The 22,397-nt window shown below is 36.4% G+C and overlaps 1 pseudogene; it reads left to right on the top strand.

The window, feature by feature from the left end:
- The first annotated feature begins 796 nt into the window (after window positions 1-796).
- The window catches only part of LOC122803928, a 122,032-nt pseudogene continuing 100,431 nt past the window's right edge, over window positions 797-22,397 (top strand).

Raw genomic sequence — 22,397 nt, forward strand, 5'->3', positions numbered from 1 at the left:
GGTAATTGTCAAAGAAATACCATCCAGATCTAAAGAGATCATTGTCCCCTTATATTCAGCATTAATTTGGCCAATTATTTAATACATTGCTCATTGAGGATATCATTCAGTAGAACAACTGGAAATATCCCAGAAGTTCCAAACTAATAAGATCACATACTTAAAAAAATCCAACCTTCTTGAAAAAATAGAAGGATAATTCCTTTATTCAGCATCTTTTAGATTCCTAAGCAAAGACCTATGCATTGCCTTCTCTGTCATTAAGAATGTGATCCCATGCCACTTCATGCAGTCTCTGAGATCTCCCTTTTCTAGTAAAGGGATGATGATGATGATGATGATGCCAATTTTCCACTCAATGGGTTCCTTTCTTTTGAGTACGTAGGTTGCTCAAGAGACATGTGAAATATTCCACTGAAGACATAGCATACTTTAGCAACTCTGATTGCATCTGGTCTGTCCCAGGAGCTTTTCCATTCTTTAGTTTGGCTATGGCTTCCTTTAGTTCAATCTCACTAAATTCTGCCAAGTTCACAACCAGAATCATTGTTGACACTTGGCCATCTTTACCAAAGTCATGCAGATCATCTGGTGTATGGCAGTTTAGCACAGATTCACTGACTACTGATATGGACACTCCTCTAAAATCTGACCTGTACCTCATAGTGGTGGAGAGGTGAACACTCCATGTAGGGGACTGCCTTCTGAGGATATACTATTATGGCTAAGTTCACTTGACCAAAGAATCACCAAGGGCACTACATGACATGGACAGGCTCAGCAGGAACCCCGAAAAATGGGTGTCCAACACAGGCGATACTCAATCCTGGATAACAGGTTCTGCAGAGAGCTTGCAATTCTCTCAGGTAAAAATGTATACTGCAACAATCACTGGCTAATCTACAATGTATGTACTGTACCTGTGTACTACGTATGTATTCTACCTATGTTCCAAATTTCAGCTGTACACCACAAATCTATTAATTACCTTTATTTTTAAATTAATATTTTTTTGTTTGTTCTCTCCACTGTAACTGTTGATGTGACGCATACCACTGCAAAAACATGTCTTTTGTAATTTGTGTGTATACTGATCATGTCTAACTAAATATATCTGTAATTTTTCTTTGTGGAGCTTTTCTCCCTGGGCCTCTGCTGAAAAAGGGCCATTTCAGCTCAGTCAGACACCCCTGGTTAACAAATATAAAATAAATAAAATAAATAAACAAAAACCACAAGAAGACATAACTCAGTTCAACTCAGCATGGTGGCAGAAAGCTCAGTTGCAACGTCTTTGAACCAAAGAACTTGCAACTTGATGAAGGGATCTGATGAAAGCCAAAAGGAAGTTAGGTCCCCGATGAGAGAAATCCTAACTTTTAAATCCATTACACGTATCAGCCATTGGAATGTTTGCACAGCCTATAGTACTGGTAGATTGGCACAAATCATACATGAGATGAAGCGTTACAATCTATTAGTTCTTGGAATCAGCAAAATGTGATGGACTGGATCAGGCAAGATTATTTCAAAGATGTCACCTTTCTATTTTCAGGTGGCACTAGGCATGAGAATAGAGTTGGCATACTGATTAGCAAGGAGGCATCAAAAACTTTAGTCTGTCGGGAACCAATCAGTGACAGAATTATTTCAGTACGCTTATAGAGCCATTTCACCAAACTAACTTTAATACAAGTTTGTGCACCAACAGAAGCCATCTCAGATACTGAAAAGGAAGACTTTATGAACAGCTCCAAGATGTGATGACCTCATTTCCCAGTTATGATCTTAGACTTGTGATAGGTGATTTCAATGCTGAAATCAGAAGCAACAGAGAGGGATTTGAACATGGATGTGGCTCTGTTGCTTTAGAAAACAGAATAGATAATGGTTATAGACTACTGCAGTTCTGTTGTGACAATGACCATAAAGTTGGGAGCAGCATATTTGAACATAGAGACATTCATAAGGCAACAAGCATTCACCCAATGGATACATGGTGAATCAGATTGATTACATTTGCATATCTCATTGATGGGCAAGTATGCTTCAAGATGTCAGAGTACAATGGAGAGCTGATGTCACATCTGATCACTACCTTGATTGCATTAATGAAAACAAAACTCAAAAATCAAATGAAAAAGCCAGTATCTCCTTGATTTAGCACTGACATTTTGATGTCACCTGATGTACAAATGAGATACAACATCAAGGCCCAAAAATGATTCTGTGCTCTACAGGCTGTAGATGACAACACTGAGCAGCAATGGGAACATTTCAGGACATTCATCAAAGAGAGTGCAGAAGCAACAATTGGGCATAAGAGAGGCAAAAGGAAAGAAGTATAGATAACAGTTGAAAGCTGGAAAGCCATTGATGGATGGCATGATTGCAAATGAAGATGAGAGCAGGCGTACCAAACTGGCCAGTCATTAGACACTGTGATTGAAGAATATCAGTAGAAAGATAAACTGGTCAAAAAGATGTGCAAAATGAGAAAAAGTTATGGGTTGAGAAACTGGCAACAGCGGCAGAAACAGCTGCAACGACTGGAAATTCCAGGGCATTATATCGTTTTGCCAAAGAACTTATGGACGAGAATAAACAGAGACCACCTATTACATTAGCAAATGGAAAAAAAACTGCAAAAACAGAAGAGGGACAATTAAAGAGATGGCAAGAACATTTTGAATCTGTCCATATCAGAAGTCAACCAAAACTGAAGCTACATTTTGTAGTTGATCAAGTGACTAAAATCATTATTACTTTAACTATAAATATGTATTTGTAGGGTTGCATATAACCATACCCAGTTGATGCAGAGGTAAAATCTAATATTCTAGAATAAAGAAAAACTCCATCCGTTTTCTCTGTGTCATCATATTTATTTATTTCTTCTTTCTTTCTTGATCAGGTTAGTCCCACTCGGCTTGTAGCCTCTTTTCAGGATAGAGCTGACGTGGTATTTATACTGCTAGGAGACATTTGGCCAGGTCATCAGGGAAATTCCATTACTTCTAATTTCAGCTGCTACTTTCTTTGCATTCAGAGGTTGTGCAGTGAATTTTACCAGCAGATATTGCCGGATTCAGGACACGGTTTACCCTTGATTTTCACTCCTTTTTCTCACCACACCTATCATGTCACCTGCTATAATAAAAACAGTGAGAAAAAGATTATTTTCTTCATATTGTTTGATCTTCCAGAGTCACTGCTATTCTTGGAGATGTTAGCCACATTGGTTAATTTAATTCAAACTATTCAAATTAGTAGTTATGGACACTACGATTTCTTATTACTCTTGTATTTTTTATTCTCTGATGACCATTCAGTTTCTTTGTTTTTTTTTTTTTCTTCTCATTGTAGTTAATACAGGAAGGCTGCATGCATTTGAAGGTCCAGAACACCATCTTTTGAGGCACCCCTAGACACATCACACTCATGTACCTAATCTGTAACCTCTGCAGGAGCAAGGTATGGTGACAGTACCCACTAAGCAAATTTGTTATCCGGACTAGCAGTGAGGAGATGCAATGGAAAGGTAGCCGAATGATAAGCTAGCCTGACATTGAACTGAATATTTGTAACAGACCAGTTAGCACTTGTGAAGGAAACTACCTCTGGCTCAATCCAAGCCTCTTCATCTCCTGTTTGAGGTGACATAATTTGTGTCATGCTCTGTGCATATTGAAATAAAAAGGGTTCATCAGGGAACCATGATAACTGTAATATAAGATTCTAGAATAAAAGATACAACCCTGTATGAATCTCCATTAGTGGTGTGTGAGATGTAGGAGGTGACTGTGTGCTCCATGCACAAACATTAAGATAGATTAAGATAATATGGCACATGTATTCATGGGGACTCACCACTTAGTATGTAGTCACAGTGAGAAGATGATCTGTAATTTCATAATGGAGCAGGACCCATGTAAATCTACACAAAATGCAGTGGGGGTATCACATACATTACTATCACCACCTCCATCTGACATGGAAGACAGTAGAAGACACCTAATTCCTGAGATGACTTGGACAACTGCTTGCCAGTCGCAACAACAATATCAAACTAAAATAAGATAAAACAGAAAACAGAAAAAAAAAATAAAAATACAGTAGGAAACTAGTATAGAAAATACAACAATAAAAATATTTACTATATTATTGAGGGAGTTGTTATCTTATCTGTACTTTGCATACAGGTTATCAGCGATCCTGCTACTGTTCACACCTCCTGGTAACATCCATGACCAAAGGTAACCCCTCGGTTAGGTAATACCATCCATCCACCATTTTAGTGCACTACTACGAGGGTCAGACTTGTACTTTCAGAAATTATGCTGGCACTGCACAATGGGCACTGTGAAGTGGGCACCAGCAGAAGCTGTTATTCTCCTGAATATCCTCTGAAAATGGTGTCACTTTCACAGTAATCAAACAGCACTGATGAATCGCTCCTGCAAAATGATTTCTGCAGCTCAGCTACTGGGAAAGTAGCACGACATATTTACCCATGTGGGTCCCCAGGATGAGCTCGTGGTCATGAGTTGTCAGAGATGAGCATATGCAGTAGACTGTACTTTATGTTGCAGGTGAATGATGGTGAAATATACAGACAGACAGAAGCTCATGAATCCTGATCTAATATGTCAGTGTGCTATGGAAAAAAGTTAACCTTGCATGGCATTAAAGGTGTACTGCTGTTTTCGATGGTAAGCTATGTAGAGCTGCATTGCATATATGGTCAGCAGTATTAGGTGAACTAGCAGCATTACTTTGATCTACTGACAGTTTGAGGAAAGTGTGTGCTGAGCTGTTTTTGTATGCATTTTTAAGGATATACACACTTTGACTGGAATTCACATTACAAAAGGATAGCAGCCTCATGTTTGTATCAAGTACTGCCAAGAAATGTCAGCAGGTGTCATATATCCGATGCATACCTGTTGGTATGTTCATCTCTTGCATGTAATCCCATATCTGCCATCATATGGCATACCCCACGGCTGTCTCTTTGATTATAATATTTTTATTTTTTATTTATTTGTCTTTTTTTAATCAGTTTTGATCCACTAGGCTGGATACCTTTTTGCAGGGGATCTGAGATGGTATTTATACTACAAGAGGAAATTAATCTAGCCTTCAGGAAACTTCCCCTTCTCTTGGTAGTCGGAGGAAGGATTTGTGTATTATACATCCTGAATTTTTTTTTCCTGTCCAGGCATGGAGGCAGCCAGGTAGAACAGGGAGAAAACATGGCTGATTCAGCTTTTTCTGAAACTGGAGTGAGAGTTGCTGAAAATGTTTTTGAAATGCTAGAATTGCTACCAGAAGTTTTTTCTGATGATGTGCGTGCAGAAAAAACAGTGACATTGGAGGAAAGGAGATGGTAGCTGTAACAGAGGTGGGTTCAGAGAAGAACTTTCAGAGGAAATTGTTTGAAGGAGAGACAGTTATCTCTGAGAAATGTATAATTACAACCCTCCAATAAGGGGGTTGTGGGATGATTATTTGGAAGAAATGGTAAACCAAAGTGAACCAGAAAGTGGAGCAGCAATTTCAAGGGGTACATCATGGAAAAAAATAGAAGAAGAAAAGGACAAAGAAGGGACTGTGCCAGAAAAAGTTCCAGAGACAAAAACTTATGCACAAACTGTTGGAGAAGCAACAAAGAAGAAAGAAGAAATAAAATAAACAAAAAGTATATAGAATGTGTGAGCAGTAAAAAAAGAAGAAAGTATGATGTTTGGGCCTCTGCCATAGCATTGCTGGGTGTCAAGGCAAAACAGGTAAACATTTATTTTAAATAATAAAGAGACCTTTTGTGACTTGATATTTGAGACTGGGCAGGCCATGGAAAAATATTAGCTTGCATATGAACCAAAGAAAAATATTTATCCATGGTCCGAATATGTGGTGAGTAATACTGAAAATGGAAATAATAATGTTATGCACATACATAGTATTATTAATAGTCATGGTAATAGGGGTTTTGTGAATTACAAGCGTCAACCAAAAACTTGTTATTTTTGTTGAAAAATGATCATTTAATGAATGAATGTGATAAAAAAATGTTATTTATGTTGTATAACAAGGCATAATGCAAACAAAATGTGTTTTAAAGTGTAAAAAATGCATTAATACTGGTCATTCATGGATATAATTTATTTATTTATTTATTTTATTCTACATTTGTTGACCGGGATTGTCTGACTGAGCTGAAAAGCCCTTTTTCAGCGGAGATCTGGGGAGAAAATCTCCAACAATTTCAGCAATTTCAGAATGTAAAATGAATGTGCAAGAAAGTGAAAATGAAGTGATACAGGAGATAGGAATAGAAGAATGTGCTATACAAAAAATGTACAAAAGATGTACCCCAAGTAGAGTCCAAAGTACAAGAAAATGTACAAAAGATGTACCCCAAGTAGAGTCCAAAGTACAAGAAAATGTACAAAAGATGTACCCCAAGTAGAGTCCAAAGTACAAGAAAATGTACAAAAGGTGTACCCTAAGTAGAGTCCAAAGTACAAGAAAATGTACAAAAGAATTACCCCAAGTAGAGTCCAAAGTACAAGAAAATATACAAAAGATGTACCACAAGTAGAGTCCAAAGTACAGGAAAATGTACAAAAGGTGTACCCCAAGTAGAGTCCAAAGTACAAGAAAATATACAAAAGATGTACCCCAAGTAGAGTCCAAAGTACAGGAAAATGTACAAAAGATGTACCCCAAGTAGAGTCCAAAGTACAGGAAAATGTACAAAAGATGTACCCCAAGTAGAGTCCAAAGTACAAGACAATGTACAAAAGAATTACCCCAAGTAGAGTCCAAAGTACAAGAAAATATACAAAAGATGTACCCCAAGTAGAGTCCAAAGTACAGGAAAATGTACAAAAGATGTACCCCAAGTAGAGTCCAAAGAATATTTCTTCAGGTTGATAGCAGATGTTCTAGGTGTGATGTGCAAGAATGAAATAGCTGGGAACATATTTTGTGGTAGCTAATGAGCTGGCAGACTTTTGGAATTCCCTGCAGACCACTCGCTCAGAGATGCTGGGTGAGCAGATTGGACTGACTGGGGCGATTATTTTTTTGTGTTATGCTACACAATCAGAATTGCTTAGAAATGAGTTTAATTATGGCAGCTGCCAAAAAAGCAATTACTAGAAAATGGAAATCAAAGTCTAGATCAACTTACTAAAGGTAGTGAATAAAGTAACAGAGATAAAACAACTAGAGTTGAGATCTTTAGAAAGTGGAAGGAACAAACTACATAAGAAAAATGAAAATCTTGGGAACAATATATGCAGAGCAGGAACGAGGTATAAGAGGCAGGATCTGAATCAGCCATATAATGCTTAACTGACAATGACTGGATGGTTTATAAGTGATGTATAATGTTTAAAACTACAGTTGTTTCAATGGAGTCTGTGATGTAAACTGTTTGCAACTAAAGTTATATCATTTTTGCATGTTTTCATTTATTTAAATGTAAGATTGCCTTTGTCATATGTGTAAATTTAAGAAAGGCGTTTGGGAAAAAAAGATGTGACTGATAAAGAGGTTATACATGAAGTTAAAAATTGCAAGGAAAAAGCAACAGAGGAGACAACCGAGGAAGAAGCTGATTAGTGCATAGTAAGAAATAAATAGAATTTGATAGATAAAAGACTTAAAGAAAAGAAAATTCAAAAACATAATGCTTAGAAAAAGTAAGAAAGGAGAGGATAAACATTTTATTATAATAACTGTTCTTAAAAGCTGAAAAATATTAGCTTTAAATGTGAACAGTATGAAAAATCTTAAAGGAGAATAGGCATATTACAATGGTGTGCTGCAGTAGATGCACATATTATTGTTTTAGAAGATATTGGATTATTAACAGATGAAAGAACACAAACTGAAAAACTTTGGAATAGTGCAATAGTTTGGAACATGGGGAAAGAAACATACTCAGGCATATGCATATTATGTCAAGAAAGCATTAAAAATATTAGATGCAAGCATAGTGGACCTAGGACGAATTACAGTAATAGACGCCAGATGGAAAAATATGTGTATAGAATTATAGCTTTGTATGCAGATGTAACAAAAAAGAGAGAGAGAAATGATGTTTAAAATATTCTTCAATATGTTTGTAAATATGGACATTACAGTGGTGGGTTATTTTAATTGTAATTTAAGGAAAAATAAGAGCAATCGTGATGTTAAAATGGTTAAAGAAATAATGGCATGTAGAAAGGTAATTGTATGGGAGAATAACCACTGGACCTATAAAAGGAATGAAATTGGGACAGAAACTGATTATTTTTAAAATCTGATGGTTTAAAAGTTGTAAAAAAACTAGTTAAGTATGCTGGATTTTCAGATCATATGGCTATATTGGTTATAGTACAGGAAAATGAAGACTATATAAGAACAAGAAAAGGAATAAAAAGAATTAATGAAAATGAATTAGTTTTAGAAGAGAAAAAAGAACGTATGAAATTATGGAAAAATCATATGAATATGAGAGAGTTTTAAGAGCATTGGACTGTTTGGTGGCTTAAGTTTAAATATATATATAAAAATGTTTTTAGAATGTATAAGGAAAAAATAAGCAAAAAAAAAAAGAGATATGATACTAAGTCAAGAAACATTTAGAAACTTAGTAGAGAAGAAAAATTCCTTTTATGGAAAAGAAAGATGAAATATATAAACTGAATCAAATTAAAATTAACAACTGGTTATATAAGCAAAATATTGTTTACAAGGAAAGAAAGAAGAGGTAGCACCCTATTTGGGTAAAATAATAAAAGAAATAAAAATAATAATATAATCAAAAAATAAGGAAGGTAAGCAAATAAGACAGCAAGAAGGAATATACAAAATAATTAAAGAATATGTATGGGGATTATTTGTTAAAAGAGAAGAAAACATAGAACAAATGTATAAAGGTAAAACTTTAAATAATGAAGATAATGGGTATTTAGAACAACAAATAACTAGGAAAAAATTGAATGATATTCTAAACGTCTTAACATAAATTCTGTAACAGGACTGGATAGAATTGAATATGGTATGTATAAAGAAATGAAAGTGGCAAAAATTATTTTTATAGAAGTTATGAATGAATGGCTAGACACTGGAGTTAAAGAGAAAGAGATATGTACAGGAGTTATAAAATGTATATTTAAAAAAGAAAATAAAGAGGAGATAACATTTTGAGATCTATAACACTGAATAATATGGATTGTAACATTTTTATGATAATAATAAAAAAGTTACAAAAATGGATAGAATATATGGCCAAAATGTATTTGGAAGCAAAGGAAAAGAAAGATAACAGTTATTATGGTTAATAAGAGAAATAATTGATGATATCATAAATAAAAATGTAGAAGTGAAGTTTATGATAGGGGATATGAGTAAAGCCTATGACAATATTCAATATAAATCATTATGGGGAATTTTGCAGGCATATAATGTAAGCAAAAAATATTACAAATAATAAAATATTTTATGAAAGGAACTATGTGAAACTAAATGTAAATGGATGGATTGGGGAAAAATAAAAATAGAATGTGGAATAAAGAAGTGCTGACAAGCTAGTAGTATAATTTTCTCATTATTTATGAATGTAATAGTGAAGGAAATTAATAAAAGTTTAAGTAGCGGTGGATACAAAACGATGAAGGAAATATAACTGCCAATCACGTATAATTATGCAGATGATATTATATTAACTCTTAAAAATAAAGTATGGATGGAAAAAAGTAAATGAAAAATTAAGTATAAATTAAAAAAATGGTTAAAGTATAAATAAAGAGAAAAGTAAAGGATTTTGTTTTGAAGGTATGATATGATGTGTTGTATTCAATGCACATTTTAGGAAGGTTTTGCTGCTGCTTCCATCTAAAATAATAATAAGAAAAGTTGGTTTTCTTTTAGAATTTTAAGTGTTGTTTCTTTAAATTTTTGAAAGGTTGGACAATCAGCTGACTTTTCATCCCCATTTAAACTTGTATAGTGATAATGTTTTTTTATCTGATGAAGTTCAGTTATATGTTTTGGATGAAAAGCGCTTAATAATAAATTTGTGGGTGGCTATTCCAGTCATGTTGCCATTTGTCTTTTCACCAGTTTTGGAAGTCTTATTTGTTTTCTTGGGAAAGTTTTTTTTGAAGTTCTAACAGTGAAAAATCTGATTCTGAGGATCAAGGATTATTTGTACATAAACCCATGGAAAATATTCAGTAGGGGAAAGAGTAAAATAAGTAAAACAAAAAATAACTAAAAATATTTCCCCTAAACTTAAAGATAAGAAAACATCAATTTTAGAGTACTTTCAATTAATATGAGCAGTATTATTAACATTATAAGCAGGATAAGGATAATGGAATGGTGTGCTAAAAATAATGTGGATGTTATTCATTTAGACAATGTAAGATTCCTGAAGATTCCTGAAAAATGAAGAAAGACTACAAACTGAAAAATTGCGAAGTGGAATATAATATAGAACTTAGTAAGTGAGCATTGTTCTGGAGTGTCCATTTGTTTAAAAAAGTGAAAATACTAGATGTAAAAATAGTAAGGATGGGAAGGTTAACTGTTATGGATATGAGATGGGGAGAACATGTTAAAAATTATATAATTGTATGCATATATAACTAGCAAGAAAAGAAAGAATTGGTGTAATTAAACCTTAGACTATGTGGTGGTTAATATGAAAATATTAATTGCAGGAAACGTCGTCAATTGTGATTTAAGGGGAAGATGTAGAAAAAAGGAAAAATATAGAAATACAAAAAGTGATAGAATGTGATAGGTTAGCTGTGTGGAACAAAGGCCAATGGGTTTATAGAAAGGGCCCTTGGATCTGACATTGATTATTTTATATTTTAGGGGTAGTAGATGTTGATACAGTTGTAATGGATTTTTCAGATTATTCAGCAATATGGATGGAGGTGATGACAAAAGGGAATGTATTAAAACAGGAAAGGGAATAATAAAAAAATGAGAAATTATGGGGTAAAACTGGAGAGTGGGAAGCATTGTAGTTATGGAAGAATAATATAACCATGAATGACTTCTATAAAACTGGTTTGAATGGAGTACTGAATTTAAACTAAGTATAAAAAGTGTTTTTAGTAGCAGATTGATGTAAGAAAGGAAGAGAAAGTAAAGTATAGGAAAATTTATGGAAATGTTTTATAGAATTTAGAAAATAATGAAAGAGTGTATTATGATATGGAAAAATAAATGTATAAAAGAAATTGGGAAAAAATAAGGCATTACTGTTTAAGCAGAGATATTATTTACAAGGGAGAAGGGATGAGGTATCTACATATCTAAGTAAAATTGTGAAGAAGGATGTTAGCATAATGAGAGGTATGAAAAATGTAAAGGAGAGGTAAAGGCAACACAAGATGAAAGTATAAGTATATAAGAATGCAAAGATAGAAAATAGAGAATGGAAAGTAAGTAGGTAATTCTTCAAGACTGGGTTAAGGAAGAATTTGAAAAAGAAATGAATATTAGTCAACTGGAAGTACTTTTAAGAAAGTAAATGTTGAGTCAGCATTAGGCTCTCATGGTATAGGGTATAGAATGTGCAAGAAATTAAACTGCAAAACAGGGTATTTTATGAATGTACTGAATGAATGGTTGAATGAATGTTTTGTTTATGAAGAGTTATGTAGTGACATATTAAAATTTATATCTCAGAAAAATGAGAAGAACGAAATAAAAAAGGAGACCCATCACAATAAATGAAAGGATGATAACATTTTATAAGAATAATACAGATGAAAATGGAAGAAAGGATGAGAGATGTTATGAAAGACAATACATATAGTGCAAAGGTGAAGGGATGTCAAGAGGAGTCATTGGCTGTGAGAGAAATTGTGGATAATTTTATAATTAAAAGGCTGGATGTGAAATGTATGGTAGATGACACTAGCAAGGCATTTGATACAATAGGACTTTATGTTTTGTGGGATGTTATGAAGAAGTATGAATTATTTAATAAAATAAGAAGAGTACGTCAACCTATCAGAATAAGATAGTGAGAATGTTAGTGAATGGGTGGCTGAGTAAAGAAGCATATAATAACAGAAGGATGACCCATGAGTAAAATGTTGTTTGAATTAATGATGAATGCAATAGTGAGTGAAGTAGCTTATAAAGCGAAAGATGGGATTTATATGATGCAAAAGTCTGGTAAAAGCAGTAGTTTTGACATGCACACATGACATAGTTGTATTTGCTAAGAACAAATATGGATGAAGGAAATGGTGGGTTGTCTGAATGGATGTTTAAAGGAAATGGGAATAATTTTGAATGGAGATAAATGTAAGGGATTGGGTTATGTGATGAAAACCAGAGTGTGTATTTTTCAATGAATGAAGTATCTTTTCTAAGAATAAATTTGGGGAAAACGGTACAGTTATGATGTATTGGGAAACACTGATAAAAGAAATGAAAGGAACATTTCTTCTGTGGAGGAGTTATAGATTATTGTTCAGGAAAAAGGTTCATCTGGTAAATTGAGTATTAAATGGGGGGAAGCACATATGTCAAATGTCTATATGATCCCAATAAAATATGAAAAGGAAATTGTACAACTGGTATTTTCTTTCATATGGGGTTCAAGATTAAACCAAATGAAAAGAGGTGCTGTATATGACTGAAGATGTAGGGAGACTGGGGTTGCTAAATATAATTGTTTATACTGCTTCTTTAAATGTGTAGAGTATTAAAGTAGGCAAAGGAAAATAATGAGAATTGGTTAATAAGAATGTTAAATACATGTACAATTATTGGAGGTGAAAATAAAAATAAAAATATATATATACGTGAATGAAGAAATTAAAAATTATCAAGGAAAATACTAACAAGGAAAATAAAAACTGATGATACAGAGAAAGATCAAAGGATGTGGTATATGATAAAATAATATTATCATTATGTAAATCCATGGAATATTTTACCAAAAGAAGTAATTAAAGCCATTAAAGTGCGGAAAAAATGGTGCACCAAGATAGTAGAGTGTCAAGATTTCAAATGGAGACTGGTAATAAATTAATTACTAATAAAGGAGAATGCACCAGATGAAAAGAAAGTTGAAAGAGTGTGTATATTGTATGGGGAGGAAGAAACAACAGAGTCCATTTCTTTTTAATGTGAAAGAATAGTGAAGAAATCATTTTGAGAATATTAATGACAGAAGCAATATAGATATGAATATGGTTATGTATGGATGGATACTACAAGACCAAGATGAACGAATATGTGAGGGGGTAGATAGAATTGATTTTGTGTAATATGGATTATTTGGAATGGAAGAATGAATTAAATTTTGATAAATATGAAATGGATTTTGGCAGATATATTCCAAAAATATCAGATTATGGTTGTGGAAGAAGGATATGGGGTTTATTATGTGTTGTGATTTTATTATGAAAGAATAACAATGAAGATGTTATAAAAGTGATAAATAGTAATACATAGACATTTATATGTATATATGCCTGTAAATGCATAACTTTTTAAATTTATAAATATGAAAACAATGTATTTATCTTGTATAAAATAAATAGGATCACAGAATCATAGGAGGTTACTAGGCTATTGGCCCCAGGGCCCTTACAAGCCTAGCCAAGTTTGACCCATGTTCCCAAGGGTGTCTGGTTCAAGCAGACACTAAAATCAGCATCTACTGTCCCTTTCCAAGAGGGACATAGATGGAACCCCGGGGGGTGTTTCCAGTTAGCCATCCAATCATCCAAATTGTGCATAAATAGGTCCAATGAGGAGCTTTGTTTAACATGAATAGGAAGCTTGTTCCAAAGGTGGGGCAACCTCTGTGAGACAAATGTGTATCTCCAGCAAGTTCTGTTGATGTCACATACCAGGTTAAGATCCTTTGAGTAAGTGAGCCATGTGCTATTTGACTTGAGAATGTGCAGCATTTCCATCAGAGCTGAGTCAGAGATTAATCTGTATGTAAGACACAGGTCACCTCTGAGCAGTCTGTATAATACAGACTAAAGGGACAATGATTTCAGTCTATCCTCATGAGACAGATCTTGAGGACCCTGAATTTTCTTTTTAAGGAACCTTTGTGTTCTCTCCAATGCAGGTGTTTGGAAAGGAACATACCAAAGTGAGCATTGTACTCTATTTTTGGCCTGATGAGGGAAGAGTACAGGGGGGCTATAACCTCTTTTTTTTCTGGAGACAATGCCCTTACTTATGAGATGAGTGATATAAAATGCCCTTCTTACCACTGTGGAGACATAGTGATCGATGTTAAGGTTACTATCAACCTATGTGCCCAGATCTCTCACCACTGACTGTGTGCTTAAGTTGTTGCTATTGATGTGGTAGTTTGCAGGAACAGCACCCTTTGTCAAAGGGGATGATAATGCTTTTTTTTGCATTATGTTTAAGACCATGACTTTGGCACCAGTCATCAGTCTGCTTAAGACCTTGCAGGATGCTGGCATCGCTAGGGGATTCAATGATCGCTCCCAGATGTAGTCACCAGCAAACTTTGTCAGCCACAGTCCTTTAGTTTTAGGCTGTCCTTTGGAGCAGTAAATTCCAAACTGTAGGGGTCCCAGAACCGAACCCTGTGGAACATCACTGGTTGCAAGTCTGTTGGAGGAGCTGGAGTCCCCTAGTTTGACCATATGAGTTCTATCAGTGAGTCAGTTTGCAACCCACCTGACAATATAGGGATTGATACCCAGCTACTCTTTTCAATAGGGATCTTTTGCATCCACTTGAGTTACTGCCAACTCAAGCAGATAGGACATTTGTTTACTGTCTCATCTGAAGGACAGCACACTCAAGAGCACAACACCACTAAATACTGCACTACAGTCTTAGCAATCCAGTCATCTGGGGTAGGAATAGAGTCCACAGCCTTCTGGTCTTCCAGTAACAAGAGAATGTGCTACCTGTTGATCCCCCAACACTGATCAATGGGCTACATAGGTTACCCCATTCTCTGTAACTGTCATACTAGCTATCCCAACAGTATACTGTCTGCAGCTTTGTGTTATGTTTTCACAAGTGTTTTCATATCCAGAGAATGAGGTGGCCATCAAAGGCATTATGAAAATGATGTCCTGCTGCCGTAATGTAAGACACATAAACAATTTTTTGCTGGGAGAGGGAGTGCTGGCCAGCCTTTACATGAATAGGTATGGCAAAAAGTGGTCCATGATGTTGTGGGAATATGTAATTACACTTTGCAACAGTGCCATAAAAATATAAACAACATACGCCTGCCAAGTCACAATAATGTTGAGAAGGTGGCCCTCTGTAGTGCAGCTGAGAGTAAAAGGCAGACACAGACAGATGAGTTTTTGCTGTCAGGAGACCGTTTCTGCTATTATCACTGTAAGACTGGACACTGACATCAAGGTTGGCCCCTTGCACATGTTTTGGCAGGTAGCACACCAGGTTAGTACATTTACATCAGATTTCTGTACAGCTACACATCACATAGACATTATAAGATGACCCCAGCAACTGCTGCTTATGTATTGCTTTTGGGTACAGCTGGTATCCAACCATGTTAAGAGGACAGTAGAGGTAGGTTGGGTTTGTATAGTACATAGTGCATGCAGTGCATGCCACATGGAGGTACTGTTTTGGCATAGGTACTCATCTCCATTCCAGTGTGTCTTTTTTACGCTTTCACAGAGCAGAGCACTGCTACAATGAGATCTGTAGACTGAAATACAGTAACATGCTGATGTTGGTACCTTTACTGAGATTAATGAAGATGATGATGATGCAGTGATACCTGAGTCACACTCTGACACCACTGAAATGTCTGTCTGTCTCTATTCTGGGTGATCAACCACTATTAATTCAGGCTGAAGTTATGGCTTCACCCACACATGGACATTGGACAGAATAGCATGAGCACTCACCATCCCTGCTGGGGAAGGATGCACCGTAGCTCCAACCTAAAGCATGAGCACTCACCATCCCTGCTGGGGAAGGATGCTCTGTAGCTCTAACCTATAGCATGAGCACTCACCATCCCTGCTGGGGAAGGATGCTCCGTAGCTCCAACCTATAGCATGAGCACTCACCATCCCTGCTGGGGAAGGATGCTCCGTAGCTCCAACCTATAGCATGAGCACTCACCATCCCTGTTGGGGAAGGATGCTCCGTAGCTCCAACCTATAGCATGAGCACTCACCATCTCTGCTGGGAAAGGATGCATCGTAGCTCCAACCTATAGCATGAGCACTCACCATCCCTGCTGGGGAAGGATGCTCCATAGCTCTAACCTATAGCATGAGTCCTCACCATCCCTGCTGGGGAAGGATGCTCCGTAGCTCCAACCTCCAGTGAGGATCCATGATAACCTGATGCTGTCGATGTGCACAATGCATCTCAAGTGTGTATATGCATCATTTGTAAGTACTGTAGAAGAGCCCAAAACCATCATGTATCATAAGTGGCCCCTTACATGCACTTGGATGTGGCACAGTATCATCATATGTGGCCCCTTACATGCACTTGGATGTGGCACAGTATCATCATACATGGTCCCTTACATGCACTTGGATGTGGCACAGTATCATCATACGTGGCCCCTTACATGCACTTGGATGTGGCACAGTATCATCGTACGTGGCCCCTTACATGCACTCGGATGTGGCACCGCATCATCATATGTGGCCCCTTACATGCACTTGGATGTGGCACAGCATCATCATACATGGCCCCTTACATACACTTAGATGTGGAACAGTATCATCATACGTGGCTCCTTACATACACTTGGATGTGGCACAGTATGATCATACGTGACCCCTTACATGCACTTGGATGTGGCACAGTATCATCACACGTGGTCCCTTACATGCACTTGGATGTGGCACAGTATCATCATACGTGGCCCCTTACATGCACTTGGATGTGGCACAATATCATCATACGTGGCCCCTTACATGCACTTGGATGTGGCACAGCATTATCATACGTGGTCCCTTACATGCACTTGGATGTGGCACAGTATCATCATACATGGCTCTTTACATGCACTTGGATGTGGCACAGTATCATCATACGTGACCCCTTACATGCACTTGGATGTGGCACAGTATCATCATATGTGGCCCCTTACATGCACTTGGATGTGGCACAGTATCATCCAGATGCAGTTTGCTGCAATGGACTCCATAATGGAGCTGACTGAGGGGTCTGAGTTGGAGGGAATATAGTGCAAAGCAGTACAGGATGGAGAAAGGCTACTGAGAATGATGCTGTTAAATGAATATAGGGAATAAGCGACTAAAACCACCAGTATTTCAATGATAGTAGTAAAGTTGTTTGAGGAGTTATATGGCTGGGGGGGGGCACGATTGATGGATGTATGTGGGAAGTACAATAGCTGGTCCCTCACCACATCATATGAAGAAATTGTATATAAAACAAATAACACCTATTGCCATGAGACCCCCCATCTCAGACTCTTGTGTTACATCCCCCACCCAGTGTGTGTGTGTGTGTGTGTGTGTGTGTGTGTGTGTGTGTGTGTGTATGTGTGTGTATGTGTTTGCATGCGTGTGCATTTGTGTGTGTGTGGGTTGTGTGTATGTGTGTGTGTGTGTGTGTGTGTGTGTGTGTGTGTGTGTGTGTGTGTGTGTGTGTGTGTGTGTGTGTGTGTGTGTGTGTATGTGTGTATATATACAAAAGGGCATATACCTTTTACTTGCCTTACAATACTCTACACAGTGCCATGTATACTAACTGCAGTTCAGTGAAATGAGATTCTGTGAAATGAGATTCAATGAAACAAAGTAGACCCATATATATATATATATATATATATATATATATATATATATATATATATATATATATATATATATATATATATATATATATATACATATATATATATATATATATATATATATATATACATATAAGGATCTACCTCAGTAGATTGAACATATTACAAGTTCGAACCACATGGCTGAGACCATATGTTTGAACTTGTAATAGTTCGAACACTGAAGTAAAAAAGAAAAAACAACAAAACAAAATTAAATATCTGTAGCAGGGGGGCTATACCCCCTGCAACTCACACACCCCTTACTTAAATATACCAACTTCAAGATCGCACTACATTGTGTAAAAGGGAAATCTTCCTGTTCTGCACTGTACGGAGATCTCCATTCAGTCTGATCGAACATTTACAAGTTCGAACATATGGTCTTGGCCATGTGTTATATGTTTGATCTACTGAAGGGGACCCATATATAAATATACACATATACAGACACCTATTTTATAAGTATAATAAGGCAATGGGGGGTGTAGTAGAGATATTTCCACATGCCCACTCATGAAAGGCATTTGGCCTTCAACAGCATGCCTCACAACACCCCAATGCATGAAATAATATCATGTTCATCCCCTTTGTTTCTTATTGTCTCTCAATCTCTTGCAATATATATATATATATATATATATATATATATATATATATATATATATATATATATATATATATATATATACATATGTGTGTATATCTATATCTATATCTATATACATATATATGGGTCTACCTGAAAATGCGACAGTGCACAACGCCGACGACGTGAACACAGACACCGGAACATCGGCAACGGAGAAGACTGACAGCTGAGAATCCCAACACTGAGAACACCGACATGTTAAGGTAAGTGTGCGATAGGGACGGACGTTAGGGTCAGGGTGTGGGTAAGGTAAGTGTGTGATAGTGACTGATATTAGGGAAGGGTGCGGGTCAAGTAAGTGTGCAATAGTGACGAACTTTAGGTTTAGGGGCAGGTTAAGTGAGTTAGGGTTAGGGTGCGGGTAAGGTAAGTGTGCAACAGTGATGGACTTGAAGGTTAGGGGCGGAGTAAGTGAGTTAGGGTTAGGGTGTGGGTAAGGTAAGTGTGCGATAGTGACGGATCTGAGGGTTAGGGTTTGGATTAAGGCTAGTGCATAGATATTTGTGTATGTAAGGTTTAGTGTAGGTTTGTAAGGTTTTTGGTGTGCTTGTGTTGTGTGTGTGTTTTTCGGGAAAGATATTTTTTTGTTGATTGTCAGGATTTTGGTTTGTCGGACATGTGAAGTTTTATGTTTTTGAACTTTCTTTTTTTGCCGTTTTTTTAGTGTTGGTTATTTCGTTGTCGGTGTTTTGGTGTGTCAGTGTTATCAGGTAGACCTATATATATATATATATATATATATATATATATCTATATGTATATATATATATATATATATATATATATATATATATATATATATATATATATATATATATATATATATATATATATATATATATATATATATATAGGGATTTACTTCACATCACCTAAATCTCATTTGACTGACTTTCATTTGACTAAGAACAAATCACCTAATTTTCAAAATACTGAAAACTCATTTGACTGAATATCATTTCACCGAAACCTTAAAATGTTAAATTTCAAAACACTATATTTTAAACCATAGACATACACACTTACAACACTAATGACTACCTCTTTCCAGAGTTTAAAAGCTACTTATTTACACTCTTAACAGAAACCCGACAATATGAAACCAAACTAGGTGGGGGGGCTGCGCCCACCACCCCACCCCTAACAATATATAATAACTTCTGGATCACAGTACACTGAAAAAAATGGCATGTACCATTTACTTGCCTTACAGTACTCTACATGCCACCACTACTGCTGGGAACGCAGAACACGTCTGTCATATTACTTTAGATACTTCCAATAAAAATGTAAACAGAAATACCCACATTTAGAAACACTACAACACTAGTTTCTACATGACTATTGGTATTCTGGCAGTCAACACTGTAACTTACAGAAATTCTTTTTATCACAAACAACTCACAGGTGAAGGGCAACCCATATCATGTCTATGCTTACAATTCAGTAAAATGAGATTCAGTGAAATGAGTTTTCAGTATTTAGAAAATTAGGTGATATGGTCTCAGTCAAATGAAATTCAATCAAATAAGATTTAGGTGATGTATATATAGATTATATATATATATATATATATATATATATATATATATATATATATATATATATATATATATATATATATATATATATATATATATATATATATATATATATATATATATATATATATATATATATATATATATACACACACACACACACACACACACATACAAACACACACATGGTTCCCCTTCACAAAGTCGAACGTTCAGAAACTCGAAATGCATATAGCCGAAGCCATATGCTCAAATTTCTGAAGAATGACTTCATGAAAAGGAGCTGAAAAACAGAAAAACGTAACACAACAAAGTTTTTCTGTAGGGGGGCCCACACCCCCCGCTACTTATTTATTCCAACTACAAGATCACGCTACAGCACAGAAAGGGAAATCTCCCGTTATGCGCTGTATGCTGTTCCCCATTCACAGAGTCGAGCTTCTACACTTTTGAGCATATGGTCTCGACCATATGACTTTCGAGATTGTGAACGTTCGACTTTGTGAAGGGGAACCATATATATGTATATATATATATATATATATATATATATATATATATATATATATATATATATATATATATATATATATATACAGAGAGAGAGAGAGAGAGCTATGTGTGTGTATGTGTGTGTGTGTGTGTGTGTGTGTGTGTGTGTGTGTGTGTGTGTGTGTGTGTGTGTGTGTGTGTGTGTGTGTGTGTGTGTGTGTGTGTGTGTGTGTGTGTGTGTGTGTGTGTGTGTATTTTAATTGAAGGACTTATATTCACATAAGATCATAGGCTCATAGGAGATTACTAGGCTATCGACCTGGAGGTCATTTTAAGCCTAGCCGTTTCAACCCAATGTAATACCATAGAGGTACTAGGCAACACCCAAGATTGCATTTAGTGATGACTGCCCATGTCCAGGAGGGTAGTGGGCACTATCACAGGTAAGAATTTATGGTAGCCCATCCACTCATCCAGGTTCCTTTTGAACAGTGTCAAATCTGTACTGTGTTTCACATTAATTGGTAGCCTGCTCCAAAACTGTGGAATGTCCTGTTTAAGTCACAGGCCATATTTAAGTCCTTGAAATGGTTAGCCCTAGACCCATTTGATTTTTGGATATGCAGTAAGTTCATTAGGTTTGGGTCTTGGGTTGCTCTGTAGGCCAGGCATAAGTGTCCCCTAAGAAGTCTATGTAATGCGGAGTACAGTGACAGGGATTTTAGTTGGTCTGTGTAAAGCACATGCTGGAGGCCCTTGATCTTCTTTGTTAGAAACCTCTGAGGTCTCTCTAATTGCTGTAGGTGCTTATTACGGTACATACCAAATGGGGCATTATACTCAATGATGGGTGGATAAATGTCAAGTATAGGGGGGTTATAACTTTTCTTTCTCTCAAGGTGATGCCTTTACTAATCAAGTAAGCTACGTGAAAAGCTTTCCTTGCAATGGTAGACACATGGTGGTCAAAGTTAAGGTCACGGTCAACCTGTGATCCTAGGTCCTGTACCACTTCATAGGTACTTAGGGTATTGTTGTTGATTTGATAGTGTGAAGGGACATTGTTTGTGCCGAAGGGAATGATGATGCATTTTGAGACTTTGACTAATACACCAGTCATTGGTCTGTGTGAGACCACCCTGAGTATACTGACATCATTTGGGGATTCCATAGGTGTACCTAGTGTGCAGTTGTCTGCAAACTTCATCAGCCACAACCCTTTAGTTTTTACCTGAACTTCGGAGAAGTATATACCAAACAATAGGGAGCCCAGCACTGTCCCCTGTGGCACCATTCTGGTAACAGGTCTGCTGGTTGATAGTGTGTGTTCGATTTGTGACCCAGTTGGCAACCCATCTTACAACAAAGGGGGTTGCATTCAGTTTACTAAGTTTATCAGAAATGCCTGAATGTGTGATTGTGTTGAAAGCCTTTGCCAAGTCAAGGTAAGCTGTGTGCACAGATCTAGTCTCATCAATGACCTTGGACACACTTTCAAATAAATCCACCAGATTTAACAGGCAGGATCTGCCCTTCACAATGCTGAACTGGGTAGACTCCAGGGTTTGGAGGTCACCTATGTCTTTATTTATGAGGTCCATAATGATATGTTCCCTGGTGTTACACACAAGGCTGGTCAGGCTTATGAGTCTCTAATTCCCCAGATCTGTTGCTATGCCACCTTTGTTGAGGAGAATAACTGTAGCTGTTCTCCATTCCACAGGAACAAAGCCTGTGGTTATGCTGTGATTGAAAGGGTACATAGTGGTGATGCTAATTCATGTTTTAGCCTGTTTAGAAGACAGGCTGGGATGTCATCTGGTCCCATAAAAGCCATGTTCTTTGCCTTGGACATGGCTTTGAG

The sequence above is a fragment of the Protopterus annectens genome, chromosome 6.part0, assembly GCF_019279795.1.
Source record: "Protopterus annectens isolate FY-2018-M chromosome 6.part0, PAN1.0, whole genome shotgun sequence".
Taxonomy (NCBI): Eukaryota; Metazoa; Chordata; order Ceratodontiformes; family Protopteridae; genus Protopterus; species Protopterus annectens.